The sequence below is a fragment of the Caretta caretta genome, chromosome 10 (assembly GCF_965140235.1).
Source record: "Caretta caretta isolate rCarCar2 chromosome 10, rCarCar1.hap1, whole genome shotgun sequence".
NCBI lineage: Eukaryota > Metazoa > Chordata > Testudines > Cheloniidae > Caretta > Caretta caretta.
The window spans coordinates 18,259,063-18,277,708 of NC_134215.1; positions in this window are offsets into that span (position 1 = coordinate 18,259,063).

An 18,646-nucleotide genomic window follows, 5' to 3' on the forward strand; every position below is an offset into this window, starting at 1 on the left:
TCTTTGTTGCAATCCTGTTTATTGACAAAGAATCACAAAGTCCTGTTTCCCTGAACACAGTAGGAACAAACAGCAGCAGGCTGTTTTGTGGTTCAGATATCCCCAAACCTGCCTCTTCAGTGAGTTCCATGTGTCTGCTCCCTTTTGGGGCCAAATACATGACTGCGTCTTTCTGCTGTCTTTCCTGCTTCTCAGATGCACAGATTGTTGCCAAAAGATCCCCTAGCCCCTGTGTTTGCAACCAGTCCCAAGGAAATCCCTCAATCTCTCTGGGTTAGTTTTGCTCAGGCCTTGCCATGAGGCCTATTGCCTTGGGTGGTAGCTTCTATTGTTTTTAGCTATCTCAGTACCTAAAGGGGCATTTAATTGTTCCTTACACTGAGACTGAAAGAAGGTTACTTAGCACAACCATTGGCTATAACCAGGTCTGTGATTGTCTATTTTGCAAAGACGTACTTGATGGCAGCCAGTAACATCTTCTAGCATAACACCTTGATCTTAATGCTGGGTACAGCTCTGGTCCTGCCTCCCACTTCATTTCCCATTTGCTCTTCACCTCATGCTCTTGTAGTTCCTCTTGTTATACCTTTTCCTCTAGGCCAAGAATTCTCATTCTCTTCTTTCAGTCCCACTTTCTTTGTCTTACTTTCATGATTAATTCCACACTGATGCTATCTTCTCCTCCCTCTCTTGTCAGACTCCGTCTCTGTTGAATTGGATTTATAAAATATCATATTATTATTTGCTCTAACCCTCATCCCTGCTGTCTTCACCCTTTTCCTCTCTCTGTGACCTTCACATTCTGTTTGTGCAATTTTAATTGGAAGCTCTCTGAGGTAAGAGTGTGGTTTTTATTAAGCTCTGTAAAGTGTCTTGCAATGTTATGACCCCAAACAAATGCTTAACAAGAATAAAGAGTGAATATATCTACTACAGAAAGCTATTATGGATTTCATTTTGTTGGGAAAGTAGAAGGGAGTGCAATTCTGCAACTGTGAAACAAGCCAGAAATAAAATGTACAACTATAATACACTGTTAAAGGCCATCTTAGTAATTTTATTTGCCCAGTATTTTTTCTTAGGTATTGAATCTTTGAGTTACATCTATTCTCTGGTGGTCTGGAGTCGTATTGCACAACTAAGGATCATACTTTAGGAGTACCAGTACAAATACACAATGTGCTTTTAGTGAATGTCGGCTCCCTGACCATCAAATGTCATTTTGACATGACAGTGAAGGGATGACATTAGTGGTTGGATGGGGTGCCTTGCAGCTAATTGTCAGAGTCATGAAATAAAGAAAATTTCTTTGCTAACACATTGAGAAGCTATTTCTGATCATAAGGTAGTAATTTACCAACAGTTATTAATTGGAAGAGTTAATACAAATAATTCTGATGCAGAGATTTAAATGACTAGCAGTGGGGAGGACAATGCTTCCTTTCAGCTGACAAAGGAAATGTTGTGGGTTTGGAAAAGGAAACATTTAAAAACAGTCAATCCACCTGCTCAGCATCCTTCAATTATTTTACTTATTTGGCCCAAGCATCAGCCAGCACTTTTCCAGCGCTGCTCCTGTCTCAAACAGTCACAGCAGGAAGGACTGCATTCAGGGTGACTACCAATCAAAGCTCTTGCAGACATCAGCGAAGAGCTGAAACAGCTCCATATATTTAGATTCGTTACAGGACATTTCCTTTGACACGCTGTTTTTTTTTTTTTTTTTTCAAATCAATTCTCGTGGCACTGGAAAAAAACCCAGAGCAAAACAAAAACAAACAAACTCCTATCCCACAACACCACAGTGACATTTCTTCTAGGCATTGGTTTCATTAAATGACCCATGGGAATCCAGAGTTTTCCCATTATGTGTCCCTGAGGTCCTACTTCTCAGTACTAGGGAAAGTTCTAAAGAACCAGAATTGTGCAAGATTCTCTTCAATGTGTTGTACAGTGTGTCATAAGAGTAATATTGCACTGATGGCTTGATATGCATATTAAGTGATGACAAATGTAAAGTTCCCTTGCCATGACTTCAGAGTGTAGAATTTAGTTGCTTCTGATGGTTATGGTCACCATGGTTCGTCTTTTCAAGCCCACATGGAATATATATGAATGAGTGCAGGTTCGTGGGACATAATCCAACACCGTTGAAGTCAACAAAAAGATTTGCATTCACTTCAGTTTGAGTTGGACCAAGCCCATGCTGATGGGAGGCCCTGAAATGCCACCAGCTCAGTCTCAGTATTAAAATCAGGTCTTAACTACATATTTATTAGGGGACCCTGGCACCCAGATGTCAGATGAGGAAACCCCAAATCCTTACGTGCTCTAAGTTTTCGCTATTGCCCCAATCACAATATTATGCGGTTCAAAGGACTTCCACTCTGTTCTAACTCCTACACAGTCACGAGGGTTTCTCTGCACTCTTAGGATTTTTTGGGCCTATTTCAGATAAATGAGTGCTTGTTTTGTCAGCTTCCTACAAAATACCTTTAAAGTGTCACTAGAGATGGTCTCCAGCTAAATCCTGCCCATCACATTTTGGAGGAAAGTCTGGTTCTGAACTTTACAGCTTGGACCTCTCCCTTTAATGGGCCAAATCAGAACACTGAAGGTTCCAGTCACGTCCAGTAGTCATTTTTCTCCAGTGAACTAGTCTATAGAGTAGCAGAACATATTGCCATGGCAGTTTGCTCTCCATCATGAATAATGAAGTAAATACAATAGAGCATGTGGTCATACATATTGCATAGGCTGCAGAACCAAAATGTGAAAGGGTGGGGTAATGATGAAAGCCACTTTTTGCCATTTTAAATATATGTCAGACTTTTGGCACTGTGAGGAATCTGCTGAGAGGTTTTGACCAGCTTCTATTGGTGAGAGAGACAAGCTTTTGGGTGACACACAGCTCTTTGTGTAAGCTCAAAAGCTTCTCTCTCTCACCAAGAGAAGTTGGTCTAATAAAAGATGTTACCTCAGCCACCTTGTCTCTCTAATATCCTGGGACCAACACAGTTACAATAACACTGAAGACCGCAATGAATCTGCTGAGCAGTCATAGCTCAACAGAGGGTGACTCAGCAGATTCATCACAGTGCCAAACTCTGCACTGACTTACTCCTGATGCTACCACCTCCGATTTCAGTGTAAACCGGCACTTAGCTCATACTATTATTTATTACTCAGCAACCCATAAATGTGCAAGGCCGTTTACAATTCAGATATAGAGCGATCCCGAGCCCCAGAAAGTTTACAATCTAAATTAAGGTGAGAAAACCAGCAGGCAATACACAGGCCGTGTAGGAGAGGGGATTGTTATTATTTTAAACTTCTGTATGAGTGTTTTGCATCTAAAGGAAATTCTTGCTTTGTTTGTATCACATAGCAGGAGCAATACCTGAAGTCTAATTCTGCCCCTCGTTTGGAATGTGCAACCTCCCAGTAAAGATATGAGAGTTGCATGCCAATATCTGATGGCAGAAATTGGCCCTTGGTGTTCTTTCTGCTGGCATGAACTTTGTATTCTTTCCCAATGAGGGATTAGTATTTTTGGCAATGAACTAAGTGATGGCAATCTCTTCATTCAGAAAGAGTAGCACATAACAACTGGAGTGTAGATGTCATGTTAAAATATCCAGGGAATTGACTTATTTGGAGAACCAGAGTGAAATCCTGCTCCCACTGAAGTTGATGGGCATTTTGGCTTTATCTTCAGTGGAGCCAGGATTTCATCTTAAATCTTTGCAAGGGCCTGAGTCAGCACCAGTTGAAAACAATGGAAAGACTCTCTTGACTTTAATGAGAATTGGATGGGGCTCGAGAGGCTGCTGTGGATGTGCTGTTAGAATTTTCACAAGCCAGATTTTGGCCCCCAGGCAATCAAACTAGGTGTAAAACGTGTGTGCGCGCATTCATGGACCTACTCCTGTGTGTGCTTCACTTCAAAATGCCAATACACACACAATGCTACCATTGTCCAGCTGTGCACTTACATCAGAATGAGGGCGAGAGTCATGCAAGTAAAACAAAAAAGTTGTTGTTTGTTTAGTCCGCTAAACACAGTAAGTGACCCAATTTTTTGCTGATTGAGTTATGGATTGTCCTGTGAAAAATCTCATTAATGTGTCATTTGGGGAATAGATCTTGAATTTTCCACCAGTGCTAAAGAGGATTTGCTTACATTCAGTAATGGATCATACACCGTGAACAATGCATGCCAAATGGCACAGTGTCAAGACACCGTGCCATTTTATAACCTATGGAAAAATTCAAACACTGGACAAACTGTTTTATGTGGAATCCACTTATACTTTTAAGTATGACAAACAAGCATTAAGCATACTACTTGTTAGCGATTTGTCAAACCTCCTCTTCGTTAACATGTTGAGAAGATCCTTCCCAAAATGGTACAGCTTGCAAAAAGAAACACAGAAGGACCCCCCCTCTCTTCCCCCAAAAGAGGTATTTTAGAGAAAATCACAGAGGGATCTAAAGCTAAAGGTTTGTCTACATTGCAATCAGAGGAGCGATTGCAGCATGTGTAGACCGACCCAGCCTGGCTTTAATTTAGCAAGCACGAGTACAAATAGCAGTGAGGCCTTGGCAGCATGTGTTTCTGCGGGGGCTCTACGACACTGGCTGGGACCCAGAATATTCACATGGGTGACTAGCCTGAGCTGAAGCCCAGGCTGCCACTGCTAATGGTACCTGTGCTAGCTACATTAAAGCTAGCTCAGGTATGTCTGCACGTACGGCAATCGCACACACCAATTGCAGTGTAGACATACCCTCAGGGAGAGAAGGCGCTATAGTGTGTTTGCTGCACCATTGTTGATGGGGAAACTGGGAATCACGCTGATAATAGCGAGTGTTGTTCTTTGTGTTTTGGCACAGACCTCATTAGTCTAATAATACACAGTTAAACAAGCCACTGTAAGAGGGGCCCTATTTATCGAGAACTATAGAGTAAAAAAGGAGTAAAAGGGAGTCAAATTTATTCTTGGAAAAGCAAAACAGATAAGATGAACCATTGTAATCCAGGCTTTCTGTTTGAACTCTGCAGTCCTTGAACTATGTGGTATGCTCAAATTTTCATTATATTTTTTACTTGTAGGTCTAAATATATTTCTTCTACATTTGTGCAACAGCATACTCTCTCGTTGGAGACCCAAATAGCAGTTTGAAATTCCCCATGCATGTTAATCAAAATCTTTTTAGCCTAGCAGATATAATAGCACCCTCATAGTTCAAAGGCATTGAGTTCAAGATCTATGAGGATTATATTTTTCTTTAACATTTTTCATATCTTTTATTCTCTCTGTGTCAGCTGGATCACCAAACTTTCAACATTTAATTTACCTTGAGCATCCAACAAATATTCTGCATTTAAAAAAATAATTAAGAAACTTGCCATTTTGTTTCTAAACATAATTGAAATCTTTGCTTTTACACAAAACTTTGCATGAGATTTTTCCTTTTAGAGAGATCACAATTATATATACCTGCAGTTTTCTCTCCTTTTGTAGTGGTAAAACACCCATTTTTTCATGCTTTGTGTGTATAAAAAGATCTTCTATACTTTCCACAGTATGCATCCGATGAAGTGAGCTGTAGCTCACGAAAGCTTATGCTCAAATAAATTGTTTAGTCTCTAAGGTGCCACAAGTACTCCTTTTCATTCTACAAACAGCAATTCCAGAAGCACGTGCTCACCTACCACTTTGGTTTACCTTTCCCTGGATTTTCCCATCACATAAAAATCTAACAGGAGAGGATCTGGTGTGAAGCAGAAGGTGCCTCAGAGTGGTCATTTGCCTTAAGGAAGGCAAAATGTATGTGGTGTTCCTCAGTTTATGTCCTAGCAGTGGAGCTGGTTTCTTCCTTTCCCAAGCAGCCACAACACAACCATATATCCCCTCAATGACTCTTTTTGGTACAGCTGCTCTCTGGTACTCCCTCCTAGGCTTCATGCCTCTAAGTGAGACAAGCTGGTGAGCTACGCTGCTGCTCCAAACAGGTACTCTCTTCAGGTTCTCATGCGGCACTCCTCGCTGGAATTAGATCTACCTGCTCCTCTGTGCCCTATATTTCTAGATATCCCAGGCCAGATCCTCACCTGATGTAAGTGATCATTCAAAAATGTAGAGTATCCAATTGAACACAGACTGGATGCCCAGTATGTGATTTGTTGTTGCCTATGTAACAAGAGGGGACATACTTGCAATCTCTGCACTGTATGCCATGGTGGAATTTTGTTAAAGGCTTTGTTGCTGAGAAGGAAAAGCAGAAAGGGAGAAAGACACCTTGTCGTGTATAAGAATTGGGTATTATCCCTTTAAATAGTTTGTGAGCCCTCTAGTGGCTCTCGATGTTGTCTATGTTCCAGAAGCCACCAGACCCCTGGTAGGACAGCAGTGTGTATATGTAGCTAGGCCTTGCATATTACATAAAGTTAATAAATGTAGGTTTCTTTGTATTATGTTTGTTGTTTAAAGAACAAAAGACACAGCACCTCTAATGGAGCATCTGCTGTTCCCCAGGGTGGTCAGAGATCAAGCAAATTCAATCAGTTTTTGAAGACAAAGATGCATTTACAAACCTAAACTTCATTTTGAGGTCAGAGACCTTAACATTACTTTTTCTCTGACTCATTCCAGGGAAGAACAAATAGACTCATAACTAGGGTGAGTGAAAATCACATTTCATTATGGGAATTCTACTGGAAATCTCTGCTGGTTTGAAGCTTGCTCTGCCACAACTTCTCTAATTCCCCACTACAGCCATTCTACAACTAATATAGCCATAGAATCACTAGCCTACCTGCCCTGATTCTTCAGTGGCTGGCCTTCCCTCCACATTCCTCTATGGATCTACTCTCACTTCTTGTTTCATGTACTGCATGCTGGGTAATAATATTAATTGGACTCCATGCTTGTAAAACTAAACTGGCTGTTTATTAAAGAACTATTTACAGAGAAACTGCAGCTAGCATTCCAGCCATGTGCACATAGACTGACTTTCTGGTGCCTCCTACAAACCCTTCCTTCCTGCAACCTGTGCGCCTCTCCCCAAGTTCCTTTCAGGTTCCTACACTACTGACTCCACTTCCACTGTCCCCTTTCCACTCAGCCATTCCACCGCAGATCCAGTCCGAGTACAGTCTCCTGCTTTCCTCCTGCGTGTTCCCTCTAGGATGCTCCTCCCTTTTCAGCCCTTACTTCTTGCCCCATCCACTTGCTGACAGAACCCCACCCTTTTCACATTTTTGTGGAATTCTGGATTCAGCTTGCAAGGCATCTGCAGGTCACCATTGGCCCTGATGATAACCTGCCATATCGGAGAGATTGACAAGCAGACTAAAATATTGTTTGGGGGCAGAGTACAATTGGGGATACTCTGCTAGTGAGAGCAAAGTCCCAGCTTTACTAATGTTTTCCACCTGTGCTGTGCTTACAAATCAGACATTTGGAGGACCAACAATCTGCTCTACCTTCCCTCCACTCGGGTCCTACAATTAAACCATTTTTATGGCATATAGGAGAGTGGCTGATTTCTGTAATGACAAAATCTCTATTGAAGTTTGATGGGTATAAAAGCTTGGCTTCGAAGCAAATAAATCAAGAGGCTACAGTGTAATCACCTCACATGGAAGCACAGCTGTTTCTATTCCTTTTAGAAAGAGGGATTCAGAACCAATCCAGGCCACTTGGCACTGGTTTTTCCCTTCCTGCTTCTCAATATTTTAATAAATCTGTTTTTGTAGTCACTGGTCTCAACATTAATCCATCCTTCAGAATTAACAAATCAACTGGATGCAGGTGGGGATCATAAGATATTCCATGCAAAGCTGAAGCACTGCTTGGCCCTTCAAGGTCATGTGCAAATCCTGTCGTCTTAATTACCATCTGCTATCTCCAAAGGGAACTGCAAAGTGTTCTGAGGAAGGAGAGATAATCAAATTAGCCTGCAGAGGAAAGTTTCCCTGGCATTCTGTGACTTGTTGAGCGAGCAGCCACACTTATGAATCTGAGGTAATGATTATCAGCCAGAAGATAAAGCATGTGCAATGTGTGTGTTTAGTACTAGTTAGTTAGTATGCAGTTAAAATTGGGTTGCACTTGCCCTCATCTGTCCAACCACAAAGGAAGTGGCTGGGGCTCCCTTTCAAGTCAGTCAATGCCTCCACCATGTGGAACAGAACAAGGCACACCTTCCTTTTCATCACCACCACCACCCCTGCTGCCCCTCAAAGCCTTGGCCCACTCAGACCTGGTGTGACTGCAACTCACTGAGGTCAGGGGAGTAACACCAAGGAGGAATTTGGCTCATTGTCTCTATAGTTCTGCAAGGATAGGAAGCAAGGAACTGATTGATCTCACTGCAGCTGAGTTCAGAATCTCACCCAAAGAGGACCATGTCCCCTATATAAAGTAGTGATTAGTTTAAAAAAACCTTAAATTCTCTCCCCCCCCCCACTTTACATGCCATACACTATTGCAGAATAACTAGTGCTAGCCCTTCTCCTGCAGAAATGGCTTGTTCAGTTACCTCATATTAAAGTTCTGAGTGATAGATTTGCTATAAATCTTAATTGTAGGCTGTTTATATACCATAGGAAGTTGCTGCACATGCCGCCTCATTAGCAAAAATTAGCTTGACTAACTGATTGAGCTGAAGTATGAATTTTTGTTAAGAAGTGCTATTTAAAACAAAAGTCATATGTTTCAGTAAAGTTTTCTAGAGAGACTGGCAAGTCGACTAGTTAGGGCTAATTTTCAAACATCAGGACCTTAATGGGATGTCCATATTGTGCAATTGAATGCTCAGATTAACCACTAAGCACATAAAATGGCTATGTACCTAAGTGCTGCTTAGAGCCTATGTCTGAGGGACTGGGACATCCTGTCTATCAGCCTATGCCTGAAACCTGGGCTCCCTGTATGATTTTCTGATCAGCTTGCATACTGTGGATCTGCTTTGTGTCACTGAAAATTGGACCAAGTAAGGGACTATTGGCCCTGTCCTAATCCTCTTCAAGCTAATGGGTCTTTTCCTTGACTTCTATGATGTTTGTATCTGGTTCTATAAAAGCAGACACAGAGTGTGCATGCCATGTACAAAGTCCTCCCACCAACCCACCAGTGTACATCAATCAGCCTGGTAATCCAGATCTGGTCCTGTCCACAACAGCTAGCATACTGGAGTGTGATTAATTGTATAGCAGTGTGGTGATGTGTGCAAACAGAAGCTAGAATCATGTCATTACAATCATTTTTATTTGTATTCAGCAAAGCCCTTAAACACATGCTTAATTTTAAGCACATGCTTAAATCCCAATGGTTTAACTAGGATTGTAGCTGCTCAGCATCGCTGGAGCAGCACAGAGTGCTCGGGGCATGCTAAGTGCACCTGACCCTACATGTCAAGTTGGGATGAGCTGTGGGACAATGGGAGTTTTACCCCTATGAATTTTGCAAGAGATTTTCAGGCACAAAAGCCAGTTGAGTGGCCTTTGCCATTAAAAGTCAGTGAGCGTTGGTCATTTATCACCTATTTATGCCTTTGAAAATCTCCCCCTGAATATACAAATAGAGTGTTATTCAGATTAGGTAGATCAGCAAGGATCAGTCTTTTTTATTACGTGACAGATTCTGATCCTTTGGCTCCATGCTTTCAAAAAAGCGTAGAAGGTGTTAGTAACTCCAAACAAACCTTACAAGCAATTCTGTCAAAATATCCACCTGCATTAGATGGCATGTCTGATTAAACAGGTAGCTCACCCTCTCTGCGAAACACTGGGCTCTGGGGTTTTTTCTCATCCACAGGACATGGAATTACAGGCTTCTGGATTAATCCGTCTGTAAACAGCAAGTCACTGCCTGAGATCGTTTATAAAAAATTCAGCACACAGCTCTGTCTGCTTACCAGCAGGAACCAGATGATCACAGCAGGCCCACAGTGTCATTGCCCCTCTAGTCTATTTTATTAAGAGACATTAATACTAATGAATGTGAGTTATGCTGATGCAGGAAATGCTTTCATTTGAGTTATTTTAAACTAATCTATTTAAATGGTTAACTGGGATTTTTTATTTTTAAATCAATACTGAGTTTTTATGGACATCAGTTCACCAGAGTTAACCAAAGAGTTCACTGACTGATGGAAAATATTTTGATGTCTATTTTTTAAAATAAATAAACAAACAGGCTGTTTCCTCCTTCCACTTCTTTACAGTAAACTAGGAGGCTGGCTGCAGGGTGGATAGACTTAAATCAAAGCAATTTAAATCACCAATTTTAATCATGATGTAAATCAGCAAGAAGGAAACCTTGATTTAGATTATTTATTTCAATTGTGTTTTGCATTTGTACTTTTTAGTTATTTTCTAAAAGGAGTTTGATCCTCATTGACTGGTAAGCATTAAAACATATTGATTTGCCACTAAATATAGTCTTTATGCTAAATTTGGTACTTCTTTTTGTAAAGCAGAAGGATACCTATATCTGTACACATTCTAAGCAATTATGTAGCTTAACTTACATTTATTCAGATTCTTAATTTTTTACATTTTTATTATGTTAGAAATGAATGATGCATTTCTGATTTACTAGATAATTATTACATTTTTTACTTGTGATTTGTTGTAAAGCTCGATTTGAATGGAAATGCAAATTCAATTAAAATGCACAAAAACAACATTTTAGTTTTATTTTAACTATCTTAAATGTACTGGATACATAAGGAATATGCTTTTATCAAAAAAATTATCACAACATATTTTTCATTTAAAATTAACTGATTTATTAAACAAAGTGTTATCTGAATTGAACAGTTAGAGAATTGAACTAATCATTTCTTGTCACCAGATCCTCCAGGATTTTTGAACTAGTAGATCTGATCCTCTCACACCTAGTTTTTATTCATAGAGTTGAAGAGGAACTCAAGCTTTCCTGTATTTCATCTTGTAATTAGTTTCTTAACTTTGAATGAACTAGTTATTTAAATGAACTAGCTGAATATCCTGAAATTAAGAAAATATTCTCTCTGCACCAGTAGAAGAGTCTACTGCTTAAACACTTGACCAAACTCTGGTTCCAGGTGCTTAGCTGGTAACGTCCACAAGTTCAGTGCTTTGATTTTCTTTAAAGTTTGGCACCAAACATGTACTGCTTTTTATTTATTTATTTATTAGTTAGTTTACATGATTTTAATAGATTATAATAAGTTTAGGCCTTCTCTTAGGTTGTCAATTTCAAAATTAATTTTAAATGTGTTTTTTTTTAAAAAATGTATTTAATTGAATTTTTAAGAATCTGATTTAAACAAAAAATCCAATTTTTATCCACCCTGAGAAGTGGTGTCAGTGGGAATAGAATCCGGCCCACTATTGGCCGGATTCTATTCTCCCCTCCCCTAACCGGCCCTCCATACAATTTCCGAAACCCGATGTGGTCCTCAGGCCAAAACGTTTGCCCGCCCCTGAGATAAAACCATTTGCTCAAATATTTTCTTCATTGTAGTCACTTGTGCATTAAAAAATGGTACTTTTAATAGCACAGCCCTGTTTGCCATCACATGGAACTTGCTCATGAAAACAGGAAACCCTGTTTTCAGGCCGTTCACGTCCCAGCTTCACTAATTTGTTGGATTTAGGAACCAAGCAATACCCAACAATCACTGAAATGTGTAATTGTTTCATACTCACTAATAGACACAAATATCAGTAGAAAGAGAAGCTTGTTCTTCATTAGTATGGCCCAGTGGAAAATAAAATAGTTTACATGACTGGAGTTTCCTAGGAAAATAATTGACTTGTTGATCTGTAATTGCACAGAGCTGATTGCATGATTAAGATCACATTCCAGGAGTGCATTCCACCATTATTCCTTTTGTACAGATAATCACTCTTTTAATAGCACTAGAGTCAGAAATGCGAATGGAGGACAGTCAAAGGCAGTTACATGCAGATCACCTGTTGGGTCAAGATACTAGAAACATCATCTCCACTGAAGAAAATGATCCACAGCCAGTATGATCAGCCAATGATGCTGCCATTAATAGTTACCATCTTGATAGCGGTCCTCAGTTATATAGCTCTCTTCATCCCAAAAGATCCCAAAGCACCTTAGAAACATTGGCATCTGCTTGTCCAAACTACAGGCTGTATGAAAGGAATCATTTCTCCCATCACTGAAATAAAGCCATCTGTGGGGTGAAACTTTACACCCCACAACAACAGTATGTAACAATTTAGGCGAGGATATGAAGAATGCCATCATCAGTTTTGCATGGATCGTCAAAGAAATCAGTGGGGATTAGGCACCTAAATATATTTGAATATCTGGGCCTTTGAAACTACAATGGGGAATTTAGGTAGGGAGAATATAAATTATCCAAATAACAACAGGGCTAGGCATTGTGTATGATAGTTCTCCCATTGCCAATGCATCATCCAAAGCCTGTTGAAGTCAATGGAAAGATCTGCCATTGACTTCAGTGGAGTTTGGATCACACTCCAAGGTTTGGAAATCTACACTGCTGCTTTAAATCCAGCTAATGTGGGGATTTTATGGATACAGGGGGAAAAAATTGAGGATGGGGAAATCTACTGAGTGAGCAAGATTGGCCCTTTAAAATATGTCACCTGAATCATCCAGCTCCCATGTATCAGGTGAACTTTCTTAAAATATAGTTATAAGCCAAAAAGTGATTGTGTAAAAATAATAACAACAACAATAATAATAATTAATAAACAACTACAACTAGTACTCCTACTTATGCTAGATTTCTATAAAGGACACAGGGACAAATTCTACTCTGACTTTCACTCCGTGCACCTTCATTGATTTCTCTGGGGTTGCAGGGTATGTAAAACAGTGCAGAATCCAGCCCATCAGATTGAGGGATATTCCCATTTTAAGAATGGCAAAGTGCTGTATAAAATGTCTCTTTGTTGCTAAATATACATTTAAAAACAAAGAACTAACAGCACTGTTATCTAATGATTGACACCAGCCACCTCCTTTGTTAACACGTGCCATCACTGTAAGTAACAATTTTACACGTCAGACACATTTTTTATCCTCAGGCAACTAAGTTTCTGGGGGAAACCATATTTATCTGTAATCTTCTCAGACATTGGAATCTCAACAGGGATTCTCTTCTGTGCACTTCCTAACTGAGAACAGATGAGCTTCTGGGGAGGCCTGTCTCAACCCTGTAGCAGTAAGGTTTAAACTAATCCACAGGCAAAATGCTTGTTTTCTGCAATGAGGAAAAGGAAACCATTTAAACACAGTTAATGCTTAGCATTTAAATGCTTTCCCAAAGGATCTTTTCTTTTTCATAAAATATTTCTCACTCAAAGTTATATACTTACTTTGATCTATGTCAACAATAACTAGTCTTTATACAGCACTTTTCATCTGTACATCTCAAAGTACTTTACAAAGGAGGTAAATAATATTATCTGTATTTACATGTGGGAAACCAAGGCACAGATAGGTGAAGTGATTTGCCCAAAGTCACTCAGCAGGGCAGTGGCAGAGCTAGGAATAGAACCAAGTGGCAGTTTAGCTCTAGCTGCTATTGTTGTAAGCCCTATGCAGACACATCATAAGAGACCGATCTTGCCCCCAAAGAATTTAAAATCTGAATAAACAAGATGCACAGAGGTGAAATGAGTTGCCCATGGTCACACAACAGTAAGTTTCAGAGCCAGGAGTAGAACCCCATCTCCTAATCAGCGCCCAACCTGCAGGACCTCGCTGCCTTGCTACTTCGTGCTGTTTTTGTCGGGCTACCTGTATGCGTGTCTGTATTTGACAACTAAATCATACAAAAATAGTTATTGCAACAGTGATGCAGCTTGATCAAAAGGTGACCATTCCTATTACTTATCCATTTAAAATCCTAGCTGCTGGCTATAATATCCACTCTTCCTTAAGAAAGAAAGTTAGTGCTCTATGATATTTATTTACCGGAACCTGTAGGCTGTGTATATAGTGCACACTCTGACAACACACAAAATGTGTAGTTACACCTTCTCGTTATCTCTTCAACCCATAATTTTGTTAGTATGAAGCCTGCATAGAAATCCATTATTTTAGCCACTGGACAGCTATTAGTTGCTAACATAAAAATTGCTGTGTACTAATGAATACCAGAATCAGACTCAGGCGGGTGCAATACCAATTTCAGTGCCTCCGGTACATTTGCCAAGGCAAAGGAGACATCACACAGTTATTGTTACATTAGCCTAATTTTGAATATGCAGTTCTCCAAGTGCAACATTTTTTCATTCATTCAGACCATACATCTTAAAGTAACCATCAGGAAAACGAACTGTCTGCCAGTGTAAGCAAATGCAGAAAGATATTGTGCTATGTGTTTTGCAAGAGATACAAAAAAAATATTGCACTTCTCTTGCAGCCAGGCTGCTGTAATGTTCAGTGGTTGTTCTACCCTCGCAATAATGCTGGTGTCATGGTGGATGTGACCAGGCAAATCCATCCTCGATGTGAGTGGGTGCAGATCCGTCAGAGTCCATGAAGTTTCAGACTTTTACCACAGGATTCTGTTTGGCCCTACAGCACATTCCATGTGGACAGAAGGATGAATGAAATAAGGAATTAGACTGACAATTAACTTACCATTTTCCATGACAACCATTTAACTAATACTGACAACACTACAAGAATAAAAATGTTACAATACGGGAAGTAGGAAAGAGCTGTCATTTCTGGCTAGTCCACATTGATCCACCATTCATTCCTTTGCTTATAGGTAATGAGGCTGATTATTTATTATTCTGACGAGAGCTGAATATTGTAATAGTGCTTAGATTTTTGAGGAAGATAAGCAGGGCTGGGATTATAACCTGCCATAGCTGGCTGAAGAACATGTGCATAGTACTTGATCAGACTGTCATATGCTATTTCCTAAGTGGTGCTGATGTTGTATCCTTCGTATGCAAGTCCTTTCTCCCTCTCCAATAGTTTCCAACATCTCCTAGCTGGCACTATGTGTATTAGAGTTGTTGGTTTGGCAGACAGTTCAGAAAAGCAAATTGGCAATAAATCCTTGTTTGTTTGCTTGTTGTGAGAGGAAACACCCTTTAAGAGTGTCTCCTCCCACAACAAGCAAACAAACAAGGATTCTTAAAGGAGAAATGTTGTCTGAATGAATTCATTGTTTTTTGTTCATCAGAGAGGGAAGAGAGGGACTGATGCAAATAGATGTACTGGAAGTGGGACAGAGGGAATACAAATCCTGCCAGCATTTGTGAAAGAGCCAGAAATAGATCCTGACCACTGGGCAGTACTTAGCAGTGGTAGCTGCCACAGTGCGCAGAGGAGAACTTTGCTACTGGGAGAAGGGGAAAGTTATTGAGAAAAGCGAGGAGAGGTGGAATCCAGGCCACTGAAAAGGGAAGCCATTGCATCCAAGTCCAGACAGAGACATATCTGTGATCTTGCTCCAGCTTACGTTAACCAAGTGAGGTTTCATGAGCTGCCAGAATCGCAGAAGGGGGAAATGGAAACCCCAGCTCTTTTATAGAAGAGAATACCCCTGGAAGCTCTATGGAAGAGAGTTGCTCTTTGATGGCATTGCCTAAAAGGGGTAGGCCGGTAGTTCTTAAACTGTGGGTCGGGACCCAAAGTGGGTTGTGACCCCATTTTAATGGGGTTGCTAGGGCTGGTTTAGGCTTGCTGGGGCCCGAGGCCAAACCCCAAGCCCCGCCGCCCAACGCCAGAGCTGAAGACTGAGCCTCACCACTCGAGGATGAAGCCGAAGCCCTAGGGCTTCAGCCCTGGGTGGTGGGGCTTAGGTTACAGACCCCCTGCCTGGCTTTGGCCCTCCCACCAGAAGCGGTTGGGCTCAGGCTTTGGCTTTGCCCCCACCTCCCAATCTGGGAGTATTAAAAAGATTGTCTTTGAGCATGCACGCTGAACTGGGAGGTTATCATGAGTCCATGTTATCAATTTCACTTGACAGATGAGCTGCACACAGAGAGATTCTGCTTGAAGGCTAAGCCATCTTGTCACCATCAGATGAAAATCCATAAGTGTAGGAACACAGGCAGTTATGCTGTGATAACCTTCTGCCCTTAGAATCTTTTTCTGATGCAGCCCCTACAGTAAAATGCAGTGCTTAAAACCAAATGAAGGACCAGAGAGGGTAGTCCTTTGAAAACAGGATCTGATGCTGGATTCAAATACTTTTAGAATACTGGCAGACACAGTATCAGAGAGACCCCAGTCTGGGACACCACCTGAACACTGCTGTATGTTATGGGCTTATTTTAACCGGATTGGGGGCAACATGGAGCCATAGTGCTGGGATAGCTCTGGGAGCGATTCTGTTCTGGGTGCATGCAGACCTCCCAGACACACAACGGGAACACACCCTTAAAATGCGGCTGCATGTTCCCCTCTGTTTGCAGGCCTAGCTTCGCTGATTGGTGCAGAGCGGGGTTAGGATCATGGACCTACCACCTCCTGGACATCTCTGGAGCGGCTGGCCCCTCTGCAGGGCACTAGAAGGGAGCAGTCCCTGTGCTTAGGAGAATTCAGAGACCAGAACTGTAGGGGAAGGGAATAGCTGCAAGGGATTCAGAGTTTGTACGGCAGTGCCCTATATTGTATTAGTTTGTCAGGGAAAAAGCTTGACAGTTGGATGCAACACATATTGTTGACCAGCGAGTACTACTGTGCTAGACACGATGTAGGTAGGGCAATGGAAAGCTAAGCCTGGTATCTGAAGTTGTTTATATTAAGACTCTTATCTGTAACATGGGCTAATGGTCCAATAAGAGCATGTTGTGTTAAGATAATCATATCTATGGTACATTAAGGTCCAAGTCAGAGCTGAGTGTGTCTAGCCCCTCAGGCCTATTAGGGGCCTATTTAGCAGAAATCCTGAGTACTATGCTTGTGGTGGAGGGTGCTGCACAGGCTCTTACGATTCGGTTGCTGCAGAGCTGATTTAAATGAGGCAGAACTGTCTTTTCCTTTCCCATGGAGCTCAGGGCTTCTCTACCCAGAGCAGCAATGAACACTATGGGGAGGGAGGGAAGCGATTTCTAAAGTGCACTAGTGTGCTGCTCATTAATTAGTCTATGCAGACTCTGCTGGGGTGCACAACAGGTTCCCTAGTGCAGTTAGCATCGTACTGTTTTGAACAGCACTCTCTTAAAGTGCACCAGGGAACTCTTAGTGTGCACCAGTGGGTCTACATGGACCAATTAGTGTGCAGTGTGTTTAGAAATCACACCCCTGTAGCGTGTTTTACCCTGCCATACAGACAAGCCCTCAGTCTCTGGGCTTAGTCTCCTCCAAGCCTGACACTCCAGTTGCTGGTACCAGTCAGGCTTTGACCTACTCCACAGTCCTGGCTAGTGTGAAGCCTGTTGCAGGCTTCCTGCATGAAGACACTGCAGCCAATTCTCTGTCCCATACGTTGCCTATTAGTAAGGGCCCTAGAAGTCTAAAACAAGTAACAATACAAGTGTCATAATGAAGACTGAGACAAACATCAACCATTCCACTCCCCTTTACCTAAACATCCTTCCATGTCAGCATTATTGCAACCCCTGGAAAGAGAATGTAAATCACTTTTTTCATTTTACTTTCCCAATGGCTGTAAAAACAAGTTAGTATTGAAAAATTGTTCTTAAAAAGTAAACATTAAGGGCCCAATCCTGCAAAATGCTGAGCATCCTCAACTCTGACCTCAATGGGAGTTCTAGGTCCTTAGTTCTTTTACAGGATTGGGCCATTTTATTCAAGCAATGTGAAAAATGGTTTATGGTTTCTTATACTGGGTTCCTACACACCAGTGTCGTAAATGGTGTCACCTTTCAGTAAAATGGCTGCTCCCGTATTTCCGTAATTTGTAATTTGTGGAAATTCCAATTACAGCCAAAAAGCTTAATTTGAAGTATAAAGTATATGTCTTGCAAAACTTGCTTCTTCCCTTAGTCACTTTTACTACTGGCTGTAGAATTACTTTCTTTTTTGCTCTGAGCCATCTTGACGAGGCTGAATCAGTCAAAATAGAAGCGGAGCAAACTGCTGACCTCACTCGTTTCATGATTGTACGTCAGTCAGTAATCTGGTAATTGAACAGGAATACTATGGAATGTTTTCTCCTATAGGTGATGTAGTAGGAAATCATTCATTTCCCAAGTGTCAGCTTTGCTGAGTAGGCAAAAGTAATCCAAGTCATCAGGTGCTGAGTGGTGGTGGTGGGGCTGGCTGACCTGCATGTGAATGTTATGTCTTGGATATACGTAATTGTTTTAGCCAATATTCATTTATGTACATACTAATTCTCCATTGCTCCATCTGTTGCATCTTGTGCAGTCATCAACACCAGTGTGAAGTGGATATAAATGCACCTAAACCCAGATGGTAGCATTTTCACATCCCTTTGCACAAATGTAAGTAACCACACAAGGTGCAGGACAAAACGCTATTGCTACGCACATGATTCCCATATGCTCAGTATGTATTGCTATGGAGCCCAGATTGTGGTATAAATAGACAGCCAGACATATGTAGACAGTATGGAAAGTTACTGGTTACATAATATTAAAGCCATATTTTCAGCACTGAAATTCTCATCTAATAGAAGACCTTTC